Source organism: Protopterus annectens, chromosome 17.part0, assembly GCF_019279795.1.
Source record: "Protopterus annectens isolate FY-2018-M chromosome 17.part0, PAN1.0, whole genome shotgun sequence".
NCBI lineage: Eukaryota > Metazoa > Chordata > Ceratodontiformes > Protopteridae > Protopterus > Protopterus annectens.
In genome coordinates this window covers 369,981,049-370,005,437 of record NC_056751.1, presented here as the reverse complement: position 1 = coordinate 370,005,437, position 24,389 = coordinate 369,981,049, and the positions used below count along the sequence as shown (strand labels likewise).

At 38.9% G+C, this 24,389-nt stretch overlaps 1 protein-coding gene across 2 annotated transcripts in view; it reads right to left on the bottom strand.

The window, feature by feature from the left end:
• Positions 1-24,389, bottom strand: part of LOC122791846 (synaptotagmin-A-like) — a 511,438-nt gene that overhangs the window by 406,759 nt on the left and 80,290 nt on the right. The window lies entirely within an intron of this gene.

Sequence of the window (24,389 nt, the reverse complement as noted above, 5' to 3'; positions counted from 1 at the left end):
AGCTTAAACTGTTTTTTTAGCTGTTTGTTTCATTATATATTACATTTAGTTGAAAAGTGGTAGAAAGTTGTCTGTTTGTTTGTTAAATTTAACTGCTGAGGCTGCCCACTAAAGTGTGCTAGCCTGTGTAACTGATTTATTACTGTTTCCTGCATTTCTGTGTGCTTTCTATCTCAAAAACAAAAAAAAAAAAACAAAATCCTTGTTTTCCCGCCTCTCCTCGACTAGTTTAGACCAGTATACAGGCTTTGCTGTGTTCTGGGCTGCGGTGTAGTTCCTGTGTTGTCCATTGCCTTACTTGGATAGAAGGAAGTTCCTTTGCTCACCAGTGAGAATGGGGAGCCTTGAGCAGCCTATCTGTCCCTGAAGGAGTGACCTCAGCACAAGAGCTTGTAGTAATTGGTTGTTTTGGACCATTTCTAGCTCTTTTGAAGTTCCCTGTGAGAGATGCAACTATATAGCCAAACTGGAGGCTGAACTCTCTCAACTCAGGACTTGCAAGACCAGACAGGAGGAGAAGGTAACCACACACACAGCAAACCCAGTCCCACATAGACCTACCACAACTGCAAACCAAACACATAATAACACAAAGACATACTCGGAGGCGCTAACAAAAACTTACCAAAACAACAGAGGCTCCCAAAGCATTTCTAGCTCTTTTGAAGTTCCCTGTTTAAAATCCGTGTTTGCACAGCTTTGCGCGATTGTGCGCAAAGAGAAGTGCCGGTTAAACAAGGTTAAACTTTTTCTGGCTCCGCCAAGTCTGCTCTTATAATAATCAGTCTACTCGCTTTATTATAAGCCTGGCACTTGTTCTCAAAACCTCTCTTCTAAGTAAGCACTCTCTAACTAAAGTAAGCACTACATCCACCTACCACCCCTAAAAGTACCCACTTCCCTTAAAGGCACAGCACTCCCTTATAATATTCTAGCATGTCGAGTGGTAGATTACTAGCATCCTCTCTGGTTCAGCTGGTTGATCTGGGAATCTTGAGACAATGTTACAATTGTCTCATGTACACAGACAACCCTCTCCTCCCCCTCCCAACAAACACAAATACATGTGAGAGATGCAACTATATAGCCAAACTGGAGGCTGAACTCTCTCAACTCAGGACTGGCAAGACCAGACAGGAGAAGAAGGTAACCACACACACAGCAAACCCAGTCCCACATAGACCTACCACAACTGCAAACCAAACACATAATAACACAAAGACATACTCGGAGGCGCTAACAAAAAACTTACCAAAACAACAGAGGCTCCCAAAGCAGACACCCAAAAGTCCACCACCTCAAAACATAACACATGCAACACATACTTCAATAAATCAGTGTGCCAAACAATCACAGCCCTTAAGGCCAAACACCATGCCTGATACACTAGTAATAGGTGACTGTATAGTCAGACACACTGACGTTCCGCTTACCAGGCTGAACAAGGAGAGGGTAACGGTGAGCTGCCTATAAGGAGATAGGATCCGCCACATAACACACACACTCAGGTCACTCCAAAGCAAGTACAAATATGACTCCATCATTGTCCATGCCGGCGTGAATGACCTGAGACGTACCTCCCTGGACTACATGAAAAGAGACATAGAGGAGCTCTCTGATTATGTAGCCCAGGCTGGTATGACCCTGAACAGCATCTTGCCCTCACCAAGAATGATGCCACAATACAAAGACAAGATGATCAGCTTTAATAATTGGCTCAATTACTGGTGTCATTCTAGGGGGATCCAATGTCTGTCTGCTTGGGATGACATGCTGGACAAGCCACGCTGCTTCGCAAGGGACGGCTTGCATCTGTCACCACTGGGCTTCTGGATATTGGCTAAGGCTCTTTCCACCCCCATAGTGCCTTTTTTAGGCAAGGCTCAAAAGACAAACCCACCTCCTTAGAAAACAAAAATGGAAAAAAATTAAGGGTAATGCTGCTCAACACCAGAAGTCTAAATCTCAAGATGCAGGCTCTCGAAGCACTTCTCAGTATGGAGAACATCGATGTCTGTGCAGTAACTGAAACCTGGTTCAGGGCTCCTGAGAGCACCCCAGCGCTACCAGGCTATACTTCGTATCATGCTTTTTGGCCCCAAAACTCAGGCCAAACCAAAAAGGGAGGGGGAGTGTCCATATTCATCAAGGACACCCATACCTCCAGGTTAGTGGCAACACATGAAGCATCAGAGACCATCCAGGTGCAACTAACCGTAGGGAAAACTGCTATACAACTGGTAGCATGTTACAGACCACCCTCCCAATCTCAGGAACCCCATTCAGCCTTCCTGAAGACATTGGAGGATATGAATGTCTCACCAAACACCATCATATTGGGAGACTTCAACTACCCTAACATAGACTGGGTGCATTATTCTAGCCCAAACACCCTAGCCCAAAGGTTCCTGGAATTCATAAATTCAAATGCAATGGAACAGCTAGTCACCTCTCCCACAAGGGAATATAATATACTAGACCTGATCATCACAAACATGGGGACAAAGTGCTCCACACCGGAAGTATATCCCTCACCAGTGAGATCTGACCACAAACTAATCACCCTGGATATACATATCCCACCTCCACCCCCAGCACAAAAGACTACAGTGAAAAACTTCTCAAAAGCTGACTTTACACTTCTTAAAACTGAGATGGTATCCTTTAAGCTCACTGGGCCAGTGGAAACTACATCCCACAATGCTGAATCCTTCACAAATGCTTTCTACAGACATCTCCAAGAATGCATGGATCATGCAATCCCAAATAAAACCAAGACCCACTCCACCAAGGGCAGGCATCCTGCCTGGTGGACCCCAGCCATAAACAAATTGTATAACAAAAGAAGGAAGCTACTGCACGACAGAGCAAAATCCCATAAAGAGAAGGCATCTCTAATCAGCACTAGTAGAAAGCTACGTTCCCTCATAAAAACATCCAAGGCCAACTTTGAGAGAAAAATCGCTATGGACACTAAAGATAACCACAAGGCCTTCTTCTGCTATGTTAGAAACCTGGGCAGAAACCCTCAGATATGCTCAGAGTTAGTTCACAATGACAAAAAATACACTGAACCCACAGATATTGCCAACTTTCTGGCAGACAGGTTCAGTGCAAATTTCTCCCCTCCCTCACCCCCAAAAGAAGAAATACTTATCCCAGCTGAATGTAACCTCCCTGTCATCTCAGATGTCTAGGTGAGAACCGCCCTCAGCAAAGCTAAAAACACAGCATCAATGGGACCTGACGGTATCCCGGGTTGCGTGCTATGTGAACTCCAAGAGGAGCTAAACCCGCACATAAAAATGCTATTTAACCTTAGCCTTACTACAGGATATGTACCCGAACACTGGCCTACAGTAACAGTAGTCCCATTCCACAAAGGAGGCACCTCTACAGACCCTGGTAACTACCACCACATAAGCTTAACCAGCCTGGTCTGCAAAGCTATGGAAAGAATCATTATGGAACTCATAAACCGAGACATTGGGGACTTACAGACACTTGATCCCACCCAGTTCGGCTTTGTAAAGGGCAGATCCTGCCTTTTGAACCTGGTTGACTTTTTTGAAATAGTCACTAGAGGCAGTGATGAGGGCAAAGCAGTCCATACAGCCTACCTGGACTTGGCTAAAGCTTTCGACACAATACCCCACTCAGGCATCATAGACAAGCTCAACAGCTTAAATGTAAATCCATATGTCACAAGATGGGTTGCAAACTGGCTAAAGGATAGAACTCATAAAGTCAAAATCGCTGGAACCATGTCAGACTCAAAGCCAGTCACAAGTGGTGTCCCACAGGGCTCTGTCCTGGGACCCCTCTTGTTCGGCATTTATTTCTCAGATGTGAAAGCAAACGTGGGAGGGTTGTGGCTGACAAAGTTCACAGATGACTGCAAACTATGTGCCATAGTCTATACACCAGCTGACACATACATCCTACAGAAAGGCCTCACTGAAACGGACAACTGGTGCCAGAGTCATGGCCTTAAACTAAATGCCAAAAAATGTATAGTCATCCCCTTTGGGAAAAACAAAGTACCCACAAATTATCACATAGACAGTAACCCACTGAGTACGGAAAAAGTAATCAGAGACCTGGGGACCCAAGTCGATAGTGACCTCTCATTTGACACCCACGTTGCCAAAGTGGTTAGAAAGACTTTCTACCTTGCCCACCTTATCATGAAGGGATTCACATCCAGATCAAAGGAGGTCATTGTACCCCTATACTCCTCCCTTATCAGGCCCATGATTGAGTACAATGCCCCATTTGATATGTACCTCACCCGGCACTTGCAACAGCTAGAGAGACCCCAAAAGTACCTCACCAAGAGGATCAAGGGTCTCCAACATATGTCATATGCTGCCAGACTAAAGAAACTCCAGCTCTATTCAGTAGCATACCGCCTACTCAGAGGTGATCTGTGCCTGATGTACAAGGCCATGTCCAATCAGGAATTGATGGACATGCTCCACCTCAAAAAATCCAAATCCATCAGAACCACGAGAGCTAAAGATTTAAACCTCAGCACAAATATGAATAGGACATGCTGGAGGGACAGATTCATAACTCAAAGGCTTCCCATACTCTGGAACAGAATCCCAGTTCATGTTAGGCAGAGCCCCTCACTGACTCTTTTCAAGAGAAATCTTGACGAGTGAATGAGAGATCGTAGGTTTAACCCAGGGGCCATCTCTGTGTCACTGCTAGACAGAGGCACAGTAAACTAATTCTATTATGTAAGGGGGTTCTTCACTGTGTCACCACTAGACAGAGGCACAGTATTCTAAATATATTCTGTACACTTTTGTACCATTACATGGTGTGGCGAAAGCCACATCACTATGGCTAGGCTTATAAATGCCCCAGGGCAGATCACCTAGTACTAAACTATGAAACTATGAAACTATGAGAGAGGGGTAAATTGGAGCTGAATTTATCGACCAGTAGGTTTGACATATATTCTAGTACAGTATAGGTGGCTCCATTTACAATCAGCTCTGCACACAACTGTGTATTGCCTTTGAGGTTGCAGATATAGCTAAAGAATGTCACGTGGTTGTCCTTGGCCTCAAATTTGACTTTTGTAGACTTTATTTGTCCTCTGAGTTGTTTGTTTTGTTTGATGAGAGTGCTTTATCCTGCTGTATATTGTACTTCATTTTGCCATGACTTTTTCCTTCTGCTATACAGCCTATTGATTTTGTGATTCCACCAGGGTACCTTGTTTTTTGGGTTAGTTCCGCACTTTTTCCTGGTGGATACAGCTGCCTCTATGCAGCTGTTAACATGCTTGTACAGGGTTTCTGTCAACAGCTCTGCATAGGCAGCAGTATTCTCAGGGTTTATGGGGGCTTGAAATTTTGCCAAGTTATCACTTAATAGCAGGAAGTTAGCCTTAGAGTAGTTCCTTAATATTCCAGGTATAGCTGAGCTCCAGCTTTTATTTTTACTTCAAAGGATAGCATTTTGTGGTCTGACCTTACCAGAGAAGACATTATACTAGGGAGTGTGCAGCACTCTCCCATATTAGTGTAGACCAGATCCAGTATGGCTGCTCCCCTCGGTAGTGTATTGACAATCTGGCCCAGGGAGTTTATGTTTACAAAATCCAGGAATCTCTGTGCCTGTACATTTGGTGCTGTACAGGATTTCCAGTTAATAGTGGAGTAATTACAATCTCCACATCCAACCAAACCAAAAATCCACGCAAGTGCGACAAAGTGCTCAGCTGCATAATTCTTCATGAGACCAAAAAATAAAATTGCCAGCACTCAACCTTAGGTAAACCATATAATTATTAAAATTTTGTATTGACAAATTAGCATACCGGTTTCAGCTATCCAGCCTTCATCAGTGCATTGAACTCACAACAAAACCAAAACATGCAATTAAAATACCCAAAGCTTCAGTGTGATTGGCTAAAAAAATTCATTGAGTCCTGGAGAAAATAAACCGCCAGTCTAATAATCCAGTCATTTTCCTTTTTATTGTCAATAATTATGAACTGAAACCTAGCTGTATTATGCTTCCTAGTATGTTTGTATAGAGCATTTGACATCCTAGCACATATAATGTTGCTAAGGTACTCCGAAATTCCCAGTTTAAATGGACGTGAGGTCTGTCCCACATAAAAGGCAGAGCAGCTGCAGGCGACCAAATAAACAACCCAATCCATATTACAATTTCCAAAAACATTGATAGAAAATACTTTAGAAGTATTACATGAAGAAAACTGTGCAGTCTTGCCCACATATATACAAAACTGACAATTATCACAAGGTTGGCATCCTTTGATAACCTGCCCCCCTAAAGTAAGATGAACTAAGGCTGGGTTTCCCCAGTCACCCTTTTTGTAATGATTAGGTTCCCCAGTCACCCTTTTTGTAATGATTAAACCAACCCCCACTGTTTTGCCACATCAAAATGAAAACAAACATTTAACAGGCAACAAATCCCTCAACCAGTCATCCAATAATAAAGTACTCCAATGTTTTTAAACCAAGTCCATAAAAAAACATTATTACTGCCAAAACTAGTTGTAAATCTAAGCAATCCTTTAGATCTATTCTTTTATTTATATCTTAATAACTGGGCTCTATCAATATTTTGAATAGATCTACTGGGCCCCAACATTTCAGAATACTTATACCCTCTATCACAAAACATGTTGATATATCTTGTTCTTCATTCCTAAACACCAGCTCAGACAAACAAATTTTTTTTAACCTGAGAAATTGAGATTTGGGTACATATTTTATTATATGCAGAGGATGGCAATTGCTAACATTCAAAAGGCTGTTAACCTGAGGAAATTTCCTAAAATCACTACTTAGAGTACCATCCTCCTCCACCCTAACCAATACATTGAAAATTTTGATTTGTTTGGGATCATGATACACCGTAAACTAGATACCCAACTTATTATCATTCAGCTATCTAACAAACTGTAATAAATATGTGACATCAGACCTCCAAACAAGCCAACAATGATCCAAGTATCTTCTGCAAATATCCATTGATGCCATATAAATATTGTGGGATCCATCATAAATAATTTGCTCTTCAATAAAGCCCATGAACAGGTCAGCATAAATGGGAGCAAAAGATGCGCCCATAGCTATATCTTTAAGCTGTAAATAACATTCCTCTTTAAAATAAGACACATTCTTAGTTAATATATGCTCAGTAAGGCACAACAGAAATGTATAAAAACCTGGGCTGTATATCAAAGTCCAGTTTAACCAATACTCTAAAGCCATCAAATCGGCCCAATGAGGAATGTTTGTATAAAGGGCTTTAACATCCAAAGTGCAAAGCAGCCAACCCTACTCTAACTGCATCTGGTCCACAATATTTAGGAACTCAGTTGTGTCCTGACTCCTGGAATGTCCCAAACTTAATAATGGCTTCAAATAATATGTAAGAACTGATGATAATGGTTCTGTTCATGACCTCTAACCAGATACAGCAGGTCTACCAGGTGGGCACTTGGGATCTTTATGGATCTTAATAAATAAATAAAAATATTGTTTCACCAGTTAACTGATGAAAAATTTCCTTAGTAATTATACCTTCTTCCAGAGCTAGTTTTAAAAAAGCATCAATTTCCACCATAAATCTGGGGGTTGGGTCCATATACAATCTCTGATAAAATTGATGCTCCAATAAATGTTTTTGTGCTTTAGAAAAATACATTACCAAATCCCACAAAACAACAGTGGGCCCTTTATCTACTTTATTAATAACATCATGTCTATTTTTTGCCAAATCGTTCATGGCTTGCTGTTCCATCCTAGTTAGATTGTTTCTCCTAAAATTTAAATGGGAATTATAACTGAAATGTAATTCCCTCAATAATTGTTGTTGAAAGCTAGCCACAAACTTATTAGTAGGGGGCATAAATGTTTATGGTTCAAACCTAAAAGTGGATGTATTTTCTTCCAGTAACTCTTACCTATCATCAAAATATAATTTACGATTTAATAATCTACAAAATGACACAATATCTTGAGCCAAAACACTGCTTCTGATAGCAGGTGACTAGGAATAAAACCCAAACCTTTATTGAGAAATGCAATTTGAACAAGAGATAAAGACAAAGATGAAATATTACGAATATTAAAATCCTTTGTTACTTGGACACCATTAATTGCAATAATGACTCTAGGGTTGGTGCCCCTATGTCGATGTTTCCTTCCAGCCTTTCTAATTGGTCTAAAGGGGTGGCACTGGATTTCTTTTGGAAGCAAGAGAAGAAGATAAAGTTTCCATTTCTGTTTCAGTGGCTGAGGAAAATTCTTCTGCAGAAAACTCAGGGGTAATATCATTCTGTTTTAAAATAGACTTCTTATTTTTATGTTTTTGTGAAGAGGAAAGTTGTTACTTGGTATCAGAAAATTTCACTACCTTCCTCATTTAAAATGGTTTACCATTTTGATAGCCCTTAAAATCCCTGTGAAACTTCTTTAATTCCTTTCCACTTTTGAAAGGTGTTTAATTAAAAGATTTAACTGTTTAACATATTCTTCCTGCCACTCAAAATTTGGAGATCAAGGAATTAAACACCATCAGAGCATGCCTCCACTTGGAGCAGTTCAAGTAAAACAAACAGAGCCCCAGTAACAATATCATAAACTAGTTTAAAATATAAACTAGTTAAAAATCAGTGGCTAACTGCCGTGACACCATTTCCATATTGTTCCAACAAAAAGCTAGCTCCAAAATAAGTTTCACTTAAAAGAGACACTGAAAGCTAAGAATAGAGATAGAAGGGAAGATAGTGGAACAGGTAAACAGCTTCAAGTATCTGGGAGGAGTAGTTGAGAAGGGCAGTCTGAATGAAGAGGTCAAAGCTAGAATCAAAGGGGCTTCAGACAACTGGCATAGAGTATCAGGTGTAGTCTATGACAGAAAAATGCCAAAGAAGTTGAAAAGTAAGATGTATAAGACAGTGGTGCAACCACTACTACTGTATGGTACAGAAACTTGGGCAGTAAAGGCAGAACAGTTGAAGAATCTAGAGGTGATAGAAATGAAGTGCCTGAGAAAGGTGATAGATGCACACTGTGGGACAGACGAAGAAATGAGGACATAAGAGCAGAAGCCAAAGTAGCTCCAATTGCAGAAAAGATCACAGAGAACAGATTACGGTGGTCTGGGCATGTGTAGAAAAGCAGAAGACAATCTGGTGAGGAAGATATGGGACAGACAGGAAGAAGGTAAGAGGAAACGAGGACATTCGGCAAAGAGGTGGATGGATTGTGTGAAAGAAGATCTGTAACAGTCAGGCATGAGTGTTTAGGAAGGCAGGAGTGTGGCACTGAATTGAGAGAATTGGCAACAGTTAACACAATACCCCGACCCCATGTAGAAAAATGGGAAAAAGGGGGCTGATGATGATGATGATGACTACAATATGCCTGAATACAACCATACAATTGCTGGAGCAGAGCAAAACACATAACTCCATTTCATAGTAGCAATACCCTTAGCTCAGTTAGATTATGCATATTTTCATACTTTAGGGCCTTGTCAGGATAAACATTAAAAAATTTCACTAAAATATCATGCATTTTCTGCTATAAGTCCTTCATTTTAGTGTATAAAGTACACACGTTACAAATTTTTGCTTTTCACAGAACACAAAAAGGCTGCATTGTAAATGAAAGCATGGCTTCACCAAAACAAATCTGTCAGCGTAATATACAAGTTTGTTAACTCTTTAAGGTACATTCTAATAGTACTTAAATAGTTCATTAAATTCCAAGAACCTATAGTTCTCACCAGTCTCATTCATACAGAACATGGACACCTTCCTTGCCTGTGTCTCTAGCTTTGTCTCAGGCTATCTGCCTTAACCCTCTGGGTTATCTGATCCTTATCTGGATCTCAGGTTCCCACCCCCTTGGACAGGCCCTTACCTGAGCATCATGCCATCAGTCTCAGTGGCACAACAGGTGTGTCAGTATCAATGGCACAACAGGTATCATATCCACCTTTGATACAGAAGGCTGTGAGTTCTAGTCCAACACCAGGTAGATTGATTGCTGACACTGCAATGCAGTATAAGGAAGGTGTTTCACTCCTGAGTGCGTCATCCTTCATATGAGATGTTAAACCAGGATCCCATCTTAAGATTCGAGGAAGGCCCTGGTTCCCTGGCTAAATTTCTGCTAGTAGTATAAATACCACATCGGGTCTCCCCTGAAAACAGGGTATTAGCCTAGTCCAAAGGATAAACAAATAAATAAATGCTCCTGCTTGTATAAAACCTGAGGGTCAAGCGACTGACTGCAACCTTCTTTATTCCCGTACTGTGAGAGGCAAACCTCACTACGAAAATTAGGGTTACTTTGGCTCTATCTATAGGTGTTCATACTAAGAAACAGGTCTTCAATCTCCACCACAAAATGAGGTTACAAGAAATATCATGCAAACTGAATTCCAGAAGCGCTGACACAGATGAAGAATAAGAAAAGGATGACATGTCAAGACAAATGACAGAGTAACAGAGGTCTAGAAGAAAACGATGTATAAATTTATGCCATCAAAATCTGTTTGAAGTGAATGGCAAGTCCTGTTACAACTATGGCAAAAACTGCAGTCTGTATAACTTCAGGTTAGGCAACAAAGCCCTTATGGAAACCAAAGAATTGCAAATGATAGTTATGATGACCTAAGAAAAGAAGTTAATATTTATAGTTATGGATAGATGAGTGTCTCAGATCATTTGTAGGTCTCACAAAAAGGGAAGAGGTACTTGGTATAGTGTCTGAGAACATGCAGTCCTGGTCAATATACCAGGATTGGGACATTTTACATAGATACTTGTCAACTGTTGATGCAATAAGTTTGAAACAAACACAAAAAAAACCCCAAGTTTCTGACTAGCAGTATGGTCAATTTCTCAAGTAAGGATGTACTCCTTCCATAACCAGGTAAGGCATTTGAACCCTTAACTGATTCAAAATTTATCTTGGCCACCCCATATTAATGCCACGCTGCTGTGTTACAAAATGTTCTTTAAAAGTGCATTTTAAATTAAAAATTATTCCTAAAATTAAATAAAAATACTTAGTCTGCTTCACCTCCATACACAGTAATGTATTTCATTAGTGCAGCTAATTTCCAAAAGAAATATAAACAATTAAGTAATTAAAAAAAAAAAACTGTACTAGCTTGAACATGGAAGTGAAGGGTGTCATATCACTAATCAGCTTATCAGCTCAGTTACAGCTCTGTTACGTTTTAATAAAGAATTACCTTAAATGCTGTGTCATGCTCCTATGTTATCTAATAACTGATTCTTCCCTCAGATTTACTGGGAGCAGTGAATTGAGCTGATCTGTCTTCTTTTCTTTGCAAGATTTCTGTCATCAATAGGAAGACTTTTTATTTGAAGGAGGCTACTAAAAATTTCACTCTCCTTAATGGCTCACTGACAGAACCCACACTGTAAAAATTGCAGATTCCAAATCTGACCTCAAACCAGTTTCAAATGGAGTACCACAGGGTTCAGTCCTGGGACGTCTCCTGTTTGGAATCTACTTCTCTGAAGTACAGGCTAACACAGAAGGCCTCTGGCTAATGAAGTTTGCAGATGACTGCAGACTAGGAACCATAGTCAAGTTCCCAAATGATGTGGCTATCCTACAGAAGGGCCTCGCTGAAACAGATGCCTGGTGTCAGAGCCATGGCCTCAAGCTCAATGCCAAAAAGTGCAGTGTCATCCCCTTTTGTAAAAACTCTGTACCCATGAACTACCACATAGGCAGCAATCTACTTAACACTGAATGTGTGATAGGAGACCTTGGGAGGACCCAGGTGGACAGTAGTCTCTCCTTTGATAGTCACATCACCACAGTAGTCAGGAAGTCCTTCTAAGTGGCACACCTCATCATAAAAGGGTTCTCATCCAGGAAAAAAGAGGTAATTGTTCCCCTCTACTTGACACTCATTAGACCCATTATAGAGTACAATGCCCCTTTTGGAATGTACCTTACAAGACATCTGCAGCAGCTGGAAAGGCCACAGAAGTACCTCACAAAGAGGATTACTGGCCTCAAACAAATGCCCTACATGGACCGTCTCAAAAAACTCCAGATTTACTCCATAGCATATCGCCTACTCTGAGGTGATCTCTGCTTAACATATAAAGCTATGTTAAACCCAGAGCTGTTGGACATGCTACACCTAAAGAAATTCCAATCCCTCCGAGCTACATGCTCTAGGGACCTAAACCTTGTCACCACAATAAACAGGACATGTTGGAGGGATAGATTACTGTCCCAGAGACTTCCCATACTCTGGAACAGGCTACCCATTTATGTCAAGCAAAGTTCTTCATTAGCACTCTTCAAGAAAAATCTTGATGAGTGGATGGGAAATAGGAAATACACCCTGGGGATCACTTCTGTGTCTCTGCTCGACAGTGACACAGGAAAATAACTTTCTTGGGTGGCATAAGCCAGGGAAACTTGTTGGTTAGGCTTACGTAGGCCCTTGGGCCGATAGGCTAGTACCTATCTATGAAACTATGAACCTATGGCAGCGTAGAAAGCCAACACATCCAACCAAACCAAAAATCCACGCAAGTGCAACAAGGTGCTCGGCTGTATAATTCTTCATGACCAAAAAATAAAACTGCCAGTACTCAATCTTCAGTGAACCATATAATTATTATTTTTTTTTTAGCATACTGGTTTCGGCTATCCAGCCTTTATCATTGCATGAAACTCGCAACAAAATCAAAACATGTAATTTAAATACCCAAACCTTCAACATGATTGGCTAATAAAATCCATTTGAGTCCTGGAGAAAAATAAACCCCTCAATCTAATAATCCAGCCTTTTTCTTTTTAATTATGGCTTTGTCCAGATTTCTTGTTGAGGTTGAGAGGTATGATTGCATTTTGCCTATGGTAATTTGAATATGGAGGAACTCATGTGCATTGTCCTGTTTGACCTGCCTTTAGGTATATTTATTTTTGATGTAAATATATCTCAAGTCTGGTCAAACATGACAATGTGTGTGTGTTATCCTCTTGATAGTGTGTATTATTTTTGTTATCTTCTGTGTAATTGTCAGCTTTTCCATTACTCATTTGAAACTCTTGATAATAAATGTGAAGTTAATGGTGTTATACATCACAATTTGCAAGTTATGCCGTCCACTTTTCTTTCCATATTATTTTATTTTACTGTAAGCATTACCATTATTCAAATGAAATACATGCACTAGAAAACCTCTTAATCATGGGTTAGATTGTATACAAACATAATCATTCACTTCCCATGTTCTGCAGTTATATACATTGTATTTATTTTTTTATTTACTTTTTTCCTATATTGCCTTTGAAGCTAAATATTAACATCAGTATACCGAAAGCCATAGTAGTGAAGTGGAACATTTTATATTTTAAGTATCTGAAATGCCTACCCTGAGTCACAGCAGGTCAAGGTCAAATGTGTCATGCACAATCTTTCCTAAATATAGGGTAGGTGAAGATGCATGTTACCTAAAGGAGGGATTGCCATGTGAGCTTGATGGTGACTTGATGCAATGTCATGACTTATTTGATGCAGGTAATCCTACAGACACTAATCTCATAGTGCTGTGGGACTGAGACCTTCAATGAAAGGTTGCATTGCATGTAGATGAACACTGACATGGCCTGCATGAATTCTGTTGTGTTTGGTCTCACTACCTTCTTGGAAAAGTACTTGTAGTATGATGTGCTATTCCCCCACATGCCCAGAATGTACACCATGCTCTTCCCCTTCCAACACTGACTCCTATTTGAGTCTGGCAGGTCCTCACTAGTGTACAAAGGAAGGTGAACACAGCTGCTGTTGCTGCTGTATGTGCCACCATACTGCAGATCATTGTGATCATGTCATTATCCCCACTCCTACGTGCCACCATACTGCAGATCATTCTGATCATGGCATTATCCCCACGTCTACGTGCCACCATACTGCAGATCATTGTAATCATGGCATTATCCCCACTCCTATGTGCCACTATACTGCAGATCATTGACATCATGGCATTATCCTCTTCCTACGTGCCACCATAATGCAGATCATTGACATCATGGTATTATCTCTGCTCCTACATGCCACCATACTGCAGATCATTGTGAACATGGCATTATCCCTACTCCTATGTGCCAGCATACTGCAGATCACTGTGATCATGGCATTATCCCTGCTCCCTACCATTTCTATGCAGTGCTGAAAATCCTCACATACACATGCACCTTACAATACTCATGACCATTTCTAGGTGACTCTCTGTGATAATGCAGTGAACCCTAACAGCATCACACCACATTTGCTACTGGGAAGCCAGTGACTTATGGGCTTTGTGAGGTAGCTGCACCCCTTTGTAAATGTGTCACAGAGGAGACTACTGCCATAATCCAGCAGAAGTTCCCGTGCTTCTGGAGACACTTATGTTGAAGTGCAGGTTTAATGTCTCCATGTACTTGACTTTATGACCTAGAGTTACTTGTTCAGAATTATTTACATGTTGGATGTCTGACCTTACCATTAAAGTTGGTGACTTATGCTACTTTCTTCTGCCTGTCTTATAAATATAACTATGAACCTATGAACCTATAATCATTACCAGCCATTCTGCTGCTGATGCTTCTAAATTTACTGGTACAGTGTAACTGCTCATTTCTTCTGTTGACCCTGTAAAAAATTAATTGTTACATTGAGTTGTGGAGGTCATTTATCATTCTGACTTTTTTCAATTCCATTATGTTCAGAAATATGGCAGTCACCTGTTAATAGTAAATATCATATATTACATGTAATCATTTAACTTGGGCAGACATTCCTTTATGTAAAATTTCATACCTCTCAACTGTACAGTTTTTCGAAGAATGTCCAGATTTTTGCCTCATATTTTGGTATGTTCCTCATAAAAATTATGTTTTTTAACAAATCACTGGGATAATTTAAGGATGAAAGTCACTAAATAATGACATTTGTTTGAGTTTCAGATATTGTATCCTTCAGAAAATGCATGTTAACACAAGTCCTGTTTATTCTACCAACTTTCTAAGTTTATAAGAGCAATATTTAAAATGTGTCCCTACTTTTGGGCCTTTGACCCCCCCCCCCATTATGTCGAGCTTTGTCCAGATTTTTTGTGCTAAGAGGTTGAGAGGTATAATGTAAATATGTTTCAGAGGTCAAACTAACCTTCCTGAAGAGATGCCTTCTATTGCTGCTGATGTGAGTAAACGCCAGTGTCCATACCATCTTTGATTATGCCTATACCATCCTCATCTGTTTTGTAGTCATTCCTCCAAATGGAGAGGAGGTACTCCTCATCAGTAGTTAAAGGAATAATTGTATGAGATCCCACCCCCATACTGCTATGAGTAAATGCAGTCTGCCTTGCATTTGGTTTTAGTACAAAACTGCAGCACAATTCATTTCATCAAAATATTTCATCACGTGATTATTGTAAAATGCATTGCCATTTCATATGTTACACCAATTTATCTCTTTATTATCAATAGACCATAAAAGTAAAAATAATCACCATTTCATATCCTTTTATGATTGTTCACAGCTTTCCAGTACACTTTCTCAGAATATTTTTTATGGATAAAGGTACACTAAAAATAGGTAAGCACTGTTAACAAAGTATGTTCTGATGTATTAAATTTAGAAATTGAGTCAACTTATTGTATCCATTCTTCGTTTGTCTTTGTACCCTCCTACTTCACCTGCCTCTACCTCGAAACCTGACTCCTATATACTCTAACCTACTTTCTACCCAATTTACTGGCATATATATAAACCAAAAAAAAACCTTCACTCAGAGAAAATTTAATCTAACAAAACCTTCAGCCACAGTGAAAATTCAATCTAACAAAATCTTCAGCCACACCAAAAAATTTATTCTAACAAAACTTTCAGCCACACTGAAAATTCAAGTCTAACAAAACCTTTAGCCATCCACAAAATTCAACTAAACAAAACAGCCACAGTGAAAATTCAATCCACCAAAACCTTCAACCACAATGAAAATTCAATCTAACAAAACCTTCAGCTACAGAGAAAATTCAAGCTAGCAAAACCTTCAGCCATAATAAAAATTCAATCTAACAAAACCTTCAGGCACAATGAAAATACAATCCAACATAATCTTTAGCCATAAAGAAAATTCAATCTAACACCTTTAGCAACAATGAAAATTGCATTTTCTCCTTGCACCTGTATGGTTCCTGCAACATCCCAAATACATCTGGGTAGATTAATTGGCAATCATAAAGAAATGCCCTTACATATGTGTATGTAATGTACTATAACTTACCTTACTGGTCATCTTTCACTGAATATTGAATTAGTCAACTTAAACTCTTTCAAAGAGGGTCTTTTTGTCACTTACACTTGTTACTTTATACAAGGTAAGCTCTACAACCCTCTATTCATAATAGGTGTCACTGTCCTACTTTGGACACAATAGAAGAGTCTTTGTGGGTTCTGTTAAAGCAGCTTTACTATATACAAATGCATCATGGTAGAAGATTTTAACATAAGAAACCTATATACAAACTAACTACTGCAATCATACATGTTCACTCTCTCTGGCTGCACTCTCAAAATGGCACTAGGAATAGCACGTACCCAGAATTTATATGTGCACATTCGGTCCTTAATATGCTTCTTAAAAATACAGCACATACACTCTGATCTACAGCCTCACTCTTTGAGAACTAGATCATGCAATGTTATGAATCTCTTTGGCATGCAGATAATACAAGTAGTTTGTTGCCATGCAATTATAAAAGACTAGGTATATATATGCAGTTAAGTACATGTTGCTGTGTATTTCACACTGGGCCTGGAAATTCAACCATATCGTGTGATATAAAACTGGAAATTAGGTTTAGTACCTGGAGCTGTCTGTACAAAATGCCCACCCTTGGGAGTATTTGTAACATCTTTGGAAATGGAAGTAGAAGTTGAAACACACTCTGGGATGGGAACATTTGGTTCGCTCTGAGATCTGGAGTCTGTATCACAGGAACAATGCCGCAATGATAATTCTGGTAGAGGAAGAAGATGTCTGTGATTGATCCTGTACTCCACACCCTCAGATTCTATAAGGTAGGATTTTGGCTCAGTACATTTACTTTTACCTTGACCAATCCTTTCAAAACCTTTGCCTTTTGTATCCTTAGTGTCTCATCTTCCATCAATGGACAAAGAAATCTGCTCAATTTATCATAACTGGACTTCTGGATAGAACGCTTCTTGAATAATTGAGCCTTGATGGTTTTGTTGTTCTTAGCTTTTAGGCCTTAATAAACTGGAACTAAGGTAGCATCATTCTGGTTTGCCTAGACAGAAGTCTTTGAGCAAGTGAGTATATCGTCATGGGGTATGTTTCTGAGATTACCCAAATTCAAAAAGACATCAGTATCATCACGCTTTGACCTTTCAAGGAAATGCCCATTTGACTATGGATAGTCAGGACTACTAGTAACATGTACAAAGTCCCATTCTCTTGCTAATTCCTGAAATAACTGACTAGTAAATTGAGTACTATTGTCAGAAACAACGTTGTGTGGGCTACCATGGACTGAGAAATGATGTTTCAACTTAGTAATCACAGAATTGGATGTTAAATTAGGTAGTAAGTCAATCTCAAACCAACTCAAATACGAGTCTACCATTATTAAGCAATGTTGACTGTTCCACTCGAACATATCAGTGGCTACTGTTGACCAAGGTAGTTCAGGAACTTGACTTAGCTGAAGTGGTTCTCTTTGCAAATGTACTATTGCATACTGAGCACGAAGAAACTACTTTATCAATGTCTTTCACTATTGAAGGCCAAAATACTGATTCTCTAGCTCTTCTCTTAGTGGATGCGGAACCTGGGTGACCACGATGCAAAATCTGGATAGGTTCTTGTTGTAAGGAAGCAGGAACAACAATTTTAAGACCTTTAAAAATAATGCCATCTTCCATCAACATTTCATATCTGTAAGGAGAATATGTTTCACTTCAAGTGATACACTAGATTGCTTTGACGGCCATCCAACATTGATGTAGTGATTGAGTTTCTGCAAAATTGGATCAGTCTTTGTATGATCTCTCAGCTCATCAAGTCTATTGGTTGAGAAATTACACACTGCTATCACGTCAAAGTCAAAATTCTCCTGTCCATCATATTTCTGGGCGATCTGGATAAGGTATCAGCCAGATAAAGTAGTTTGCCTTTCATATAGACCATTTTGAAGTTGTATTTTTGCAATTTGTACTTTTGTACTTTTGCAATTTGAAGATCATTTTTTTGCAATCTTCCTGGAGCTGAGTGCATAGACTTCTTTAGAATAGTAACTAGAGGTTGGTGATCAGTTTCAATCTGAATAGCTCGACAATAGATATAATCATGAAACTTGGAACATGCAAATACTATTGCCTAAAGTTCTTTCTCAATTTGAGCATATTGCATCTCAGTTTCTGTAAGTGTTCTAGATGCATGGGTTATTGGTCTGCCCTCCTGAAGAATGACTGTGCCAAGACCAAATTTTGAAGCATCATAGGAAAGAGTGACTGGCTTATTTACATCATAGTATTGTAATGTAGGTGGGGTGGCAATTTTCTGCTTAAGGTCTTCAAATGCTTTCTGGTGCTATTCTAACCATGACCGTGTAACATTTTTGCACATCAGCTCTCTTAAACATGATGCCAACTCACTGAAGTCTGGTATACACTTGCCTAAATAGTTGACCATGCCTAGGAAAAGCTGTAGAGCTTGAATATTATCTGGTGCGTACATCTCAAGAACAGCTGCTTGCTTGTTCAGGTCTGCACTCAATGGTAAATAAATGACATACATATGTAACTTCTGGTAGTCTGAATTTGCACTTCAGGGGATAAAGCTTCAAGTTTACTTCACGTGCTCTGTCTAGAACTCTCTTTAGGTTTCTGTCATGCTCTGCTTCACCATTGCCTCCAACCAATAAATCGTCTACTATTATGGTACAAGGATAACCTGAAAAAATTAGCTCCATTGCGTGGTGGAAGACTTCACTTTTAGAATTTATTCCAAATGGTATCCTTAGGAATCTGTATCTGCCAAATGGGGTACCAAAGTGGTTAGTAATAAGGATTTGCGATCAAGCATCACTTGCCAAAATGAACTTTTTGTATACAAGACAGAAAAAACAGTGGTATTCGGTATTAGAGCTATGACCTCTTCAACTGGGTCTAACTTCATGAAGTATACAACTGGAGGTTTGCCCAATTTGTCATCAAAAACATCAGCATACTCTGAGAAAATGGCTTCAGAAAAATTGGAACTAGAATATGCAATTATGTGATGATCATCTTTGGTAAAATAAAGCAGATTCATTCTCAAACTGTCTTTGAGACCCAGTAATGACTGTACTGGTCTTTGGAATACATAGAATAACAAGCTGTAACAGTTCTCAGCCAAATAACATGAAAGCATCACTGAGCCTTTGGTTTGAATTTTTTCACCTCCACAACCAACAAGTTTCGCACTACTGGCCACACTGAGTTGCTCATTAATTCTCACTTTAGCAAATGTGCCTGCTGATATAATATTAGGCTTCCTATTATGTGATCGCGGACATATTCTGTCGAATGTATCTTGATTGAATGTAAAAGAACAAAAAGGCAAAACTGCGAAGCAGCTTTTAAGTGAATTCTTTCCCTGGGAAAGAATTTGCTTGGCCGCTTCCATTACTTCCATTTCAGCACTGTAGCACGATCTCAGAGTTGGTATATTAAAGTAGGGGGGTGTGAGGGGCACAGCCCCCATTTATGTAACGTTTAAAAGTTTTTTTTATTTTTTATTGGAACAGTGATTTTTTTTTCCCTTGGAAAAAAAATCATTGTTCTGAGATTTCGACATTGTAAGCTTTCACTTACGTAGGGTCGATTAATCATCGTTCGCTTTTTTAAGCATGCGATGATGTAATATAGACCCTAACATTACACTTTGAACCAGTGTCTGCTTTAAGCTCTGTGGATTTACCATTGATTCAGACTGTACAAAACACTTCATTCTTTGCCAATAAATTCACTGCATCAACTCTTTCACCAAGTACTGATACACCATCTACATAGAAAGTTGACAGCTGCGACTCTACTTGATCAACTTGCTTTTTTGTCTGACATTTCTATACGACTGTGTGTGGTTTACATTATTTGCAAGACTTTTGAAAATGGTTCCATTTTTTACACTTGTGACATTGCTGACCAAATGCTAAGCATTTCTCTCTTTTAAACTCATGACTGGCACCACAATTCCAACAGTTAACAATAAAGCTGGACTTAGGTTTTTCTAATTGACGTTTGCACTGAGCATGCTCCTTTAACTGAAATAGTCTTAGAACTTGCTGGAAGACTACGCGGTTTACCTAGTAAGCCAGCAGGGGCTGTGGCTGCCACATGCTTAGACCTACTTCTGTTTGCCATGTATTGCATGCTATCTACATTTGCTGTGGGGTCTGCTGAAACCATGTTCTTGTCACATGCAAGCATACCTGTGTGTTTTTCTGCAACTTCATGGATTTGGAAAATCTCAATAGCTTTACTCACCTTTAAATCAGTGTCAAGAAGCAAAATCTTTCTCACAGCAGCACTATTAATACTACACATGAGCCTGTCCTTTATTAACTCATCGTTTGAGTCACCAAACCAACACATTTTGGCTTTGTTTCTCAGGTCAGTTATATAAGCTGCAAAAGTTTCCCCTGGTTTCTGATCTCTCATGCAAAACAAATGTCTCTTGAATGTAATATTTGTCTGGGGGTTACAAATTTCTCTGAATTTGCGCTTCAAACAGTCGGGGTCTTCCCTTGATTCAGCCTGTACAACAATATTACGATTTTCACCTTCTCCCTCATATATTGCTGGTGCATACACAAATGAACATTCTCTCTCAATAGCCTCTGACCCAGCTAGGTATAGCAAAATAAATGTCCTGGTGTGTGCATCTTTATCTGAATAAGCTGCTTATATAAAAATATCATACTCATGCTCAAATATTCCACCGTTCTTTGCAATATTCTGATTAAATACAAGTGGTAAGGGCTTTCAAAATCTGTTTGCCATATTAGCACATACCAGTGAAACATTTTGCAAATAAGCACAAACACATACACATATGCCAAAAATTTATGCCAGTATTTGTGACTTTGCCCAATAGTACATCTAGCCTTTGTATAACTGAACTTTGTGAAATACGTCTCTCAGGCACTGTAATACTCTTGAAATTACTGTACTGCAAGAAATCACCTCTTTGGTTTAAGAAACATTTCAAATTAACTGCACAACATGAACAGACTGGGCAGAAGAAGCTCAGAGTCAGTAACAGTTTGAAGTAATTGCACTTTGCGAATAAACAGTACACAGCATACTGAAATTTCCCCAAAATGCCAGTACCTTGCTAGGCAATTTTTTACAGTGCAAGAAACACTCTGTAATGGTGACACTTTGTAAATAGACACACCCAGCACAAGAAACTTTTCGAAATGTATATACTTTGACTGTACTTCACAAAATAGTTGCACTTTGCACACAAATAAACTCTTCAGAATCATACCTCTCAACCTCTTAGAGCAAAATATCTGGACAAAGCCTAAAGTGATGGGGGAACAGGGGCACAAAAATAGGGACAGAATTTAAATATTACTTTAATAAACTTAGAAAGTGGATTGAATAATAGGTTTTGCATTAGCAAAAATTTTCTGAAAGATGTGGAGTCTTAAACTCAAATGTTTGTCATTTTTTAATGACTTCAGTCCTCAGCTATTTGCCAGAAAAGTACAGATTTTAGGAGGAACAAACCAAAAATATGAGGCAAAATTCTGGACATTCTGCAAAAATCTGTACAGCTGAGAGGTATGTCCAGAATACATGCACAGTAATAAGCACACGCTGTAAGCACTTTTACACACTTTGAGATAATTTGAATAACTCTAGTTATGCTTTTGACACAGTACAAAGCCGTAGTTATGCCAAAACAAAACACTTTGCCAAAACATGCAGTTTATTTATTTATTTATTTTACATTTATTTTACATTTGTTGACTGGGTTAGTCCAACTGAGCGTTTGGATTGTTTTCAGTGGAGACCCGGGGAGAAAAGCTCCAAAGTGAATTTATAAATTTTACATGCAACAGTTTAGAATTTATACTTGCAACTAGCCAACAGTTATAAGATAACATTTAGAATGAATCATACGCAGAAACACACAGGTCCAATGTCATCATGGAATAATGTGTTCATAATTCCTGTTGGGCTATTTTACATACAACAGTTACGAATTCATACTTGCAGCTAAAACAGACAGTTATAAGATAATATTTACTCTAAATGTGCCCTTTTGCTCTTATTATATTTGTTTCATTCATTTAATCTCGTGTCATGCCCGGTGTACTTTTCTTGTGCTTGCTTTACTCTAAACATGCCCATTTTTGCCTCAAACAACCCATTTTGCTTTAAACACACTCATTTTGCTTTAAATATACTCATTTTGCTTTTCTGATAATCATTTTATCAGATATCTTACTCTTAAATATGTTGCTTAGTTACTAAAACGTTTGTGCCTCCCGCTTGTTTAATAATGTGGTTTGTGCCCTTGTAATGCTCCATTTTGTCTTTTTTATAAAATAAGCAGTTTGTGCGAATTCTCATTACATTTGATTCTTTCTGGCTCTTTTTTGTGCTTGCTTCTTTTAGTTTACCTTCACTGTCATCTCTGCACCTCATGGCTCCGAATATCATTCTCTGCAATCCCAGTTTTGACACCATGTCATTCTCTTACTTATGACACACTAGAAAAGTCTTCATGGCTTCTGTTCATATATACAAACACATCACGACTGAAGTTTATTGACTTTAACATGAGTAACTTGTATACAAACTAACATCATACATGCTCACTCTCTGGTTGCACTCTCAAAATGGCACTGGGAATACCACGTGCCCGGTATTTCTATGTGCACATTCAGTCCTTGATATGCTTCTTAAAGATACAGCACATACACTCTGATCTACAATAGGGCTTTGCGACCTGCACCCTAATTTACTCCAAGGTCACAAAACCTCTTGGTGAATTAAAAACAATTGTTGATAAAAATCCCATCTGCTTAAACATGCTCACCAGACTATCATATGATGAAGAAAAGTTCATTGAACTAAATGAATGCCATATAGTGTGGGTGTGAATGTGCCCTGCATTATACCATCATTCCAGCAAGGAATGTTTTCTGCCCTCTTCATATTGGTTTTTCCATTAGGCCCCATCTCCTAGTGACCTTGAACAAGATAAAAAGGCAGAGAAGATGAATAGATGAATGGTTGGATTTGTGAACATTCGTACACAGACTGCAATGATCAATATGCATGAACAAATTTAGATCTGTGCAATGAAGAATAACATCTTCCAAAAATAATATTAGGCTTCATGGTGTACTACAGTGAAACAAGTTCGCATTATTAGTACATACTATAATAATGTATTGAACATTAATGTTAAAATATAAATCCAGCAAAATAAAACTATTGAAAAGTTCCCAATAACAGCACCAAAAGCAGACTGGCACTCACTTGACCAATTCTTTTCCACTTAATGTTGGAATAGAGCTGGCATTAAATCTACTTGTCTTTTTCCTCCTATTCACACTAATAGAAAATACATTATTAACAGGCTTAGAGCATCCATTTATCAAACTTTTTGTCAAACTTTGCATTTTAATGAAATTCACTGTTCAGTGTATATTTTGACTATGCCATTTCCATGGGGAAACAAATTCTTTAAACCCCTGAAAAGCACTTAACTCTCCTGTATGCTCTACACCCTGTTTGCTTTTATAATCAAATCCAAGGTTGCTACATATTTGCTAAAAGAAAATCCCCCCCCTATAGTTATCTTCATTACATGGAGCACAATACATCTTGGGTTGTTTAGCCTTATCAGCCAAGTAGCACCCAACTAAATGGATTACACCCAATCTGACATGGGAAAAATCTCTCTCTCTCTCTCACTCTCTCTCTCTCTCTCTCTATATATATATATATATATATATGTATGTAGGAGTCTACTTTGGAAGCTCAAGTTTCAAAACTTCAAACTTCATTTGGTTGAGACCATCATAAGGCTGAAGTTGTGAAACTTTGAATGGATTAAATGGGGGTTGCCGTACAGTGTAGAGCAAGAAATTTACCATTCTCTTTACTGTAGTGCAGTCTCAGAGCTGGTATATTTAATTTGCAAGGGATGTGGGGGATGCAGGTGGGCTCCCCCTCATTCCGCATAAACATAAAAAAAATGTTTTGTTTTCTTACTGAAGTCTCAACCATATGAA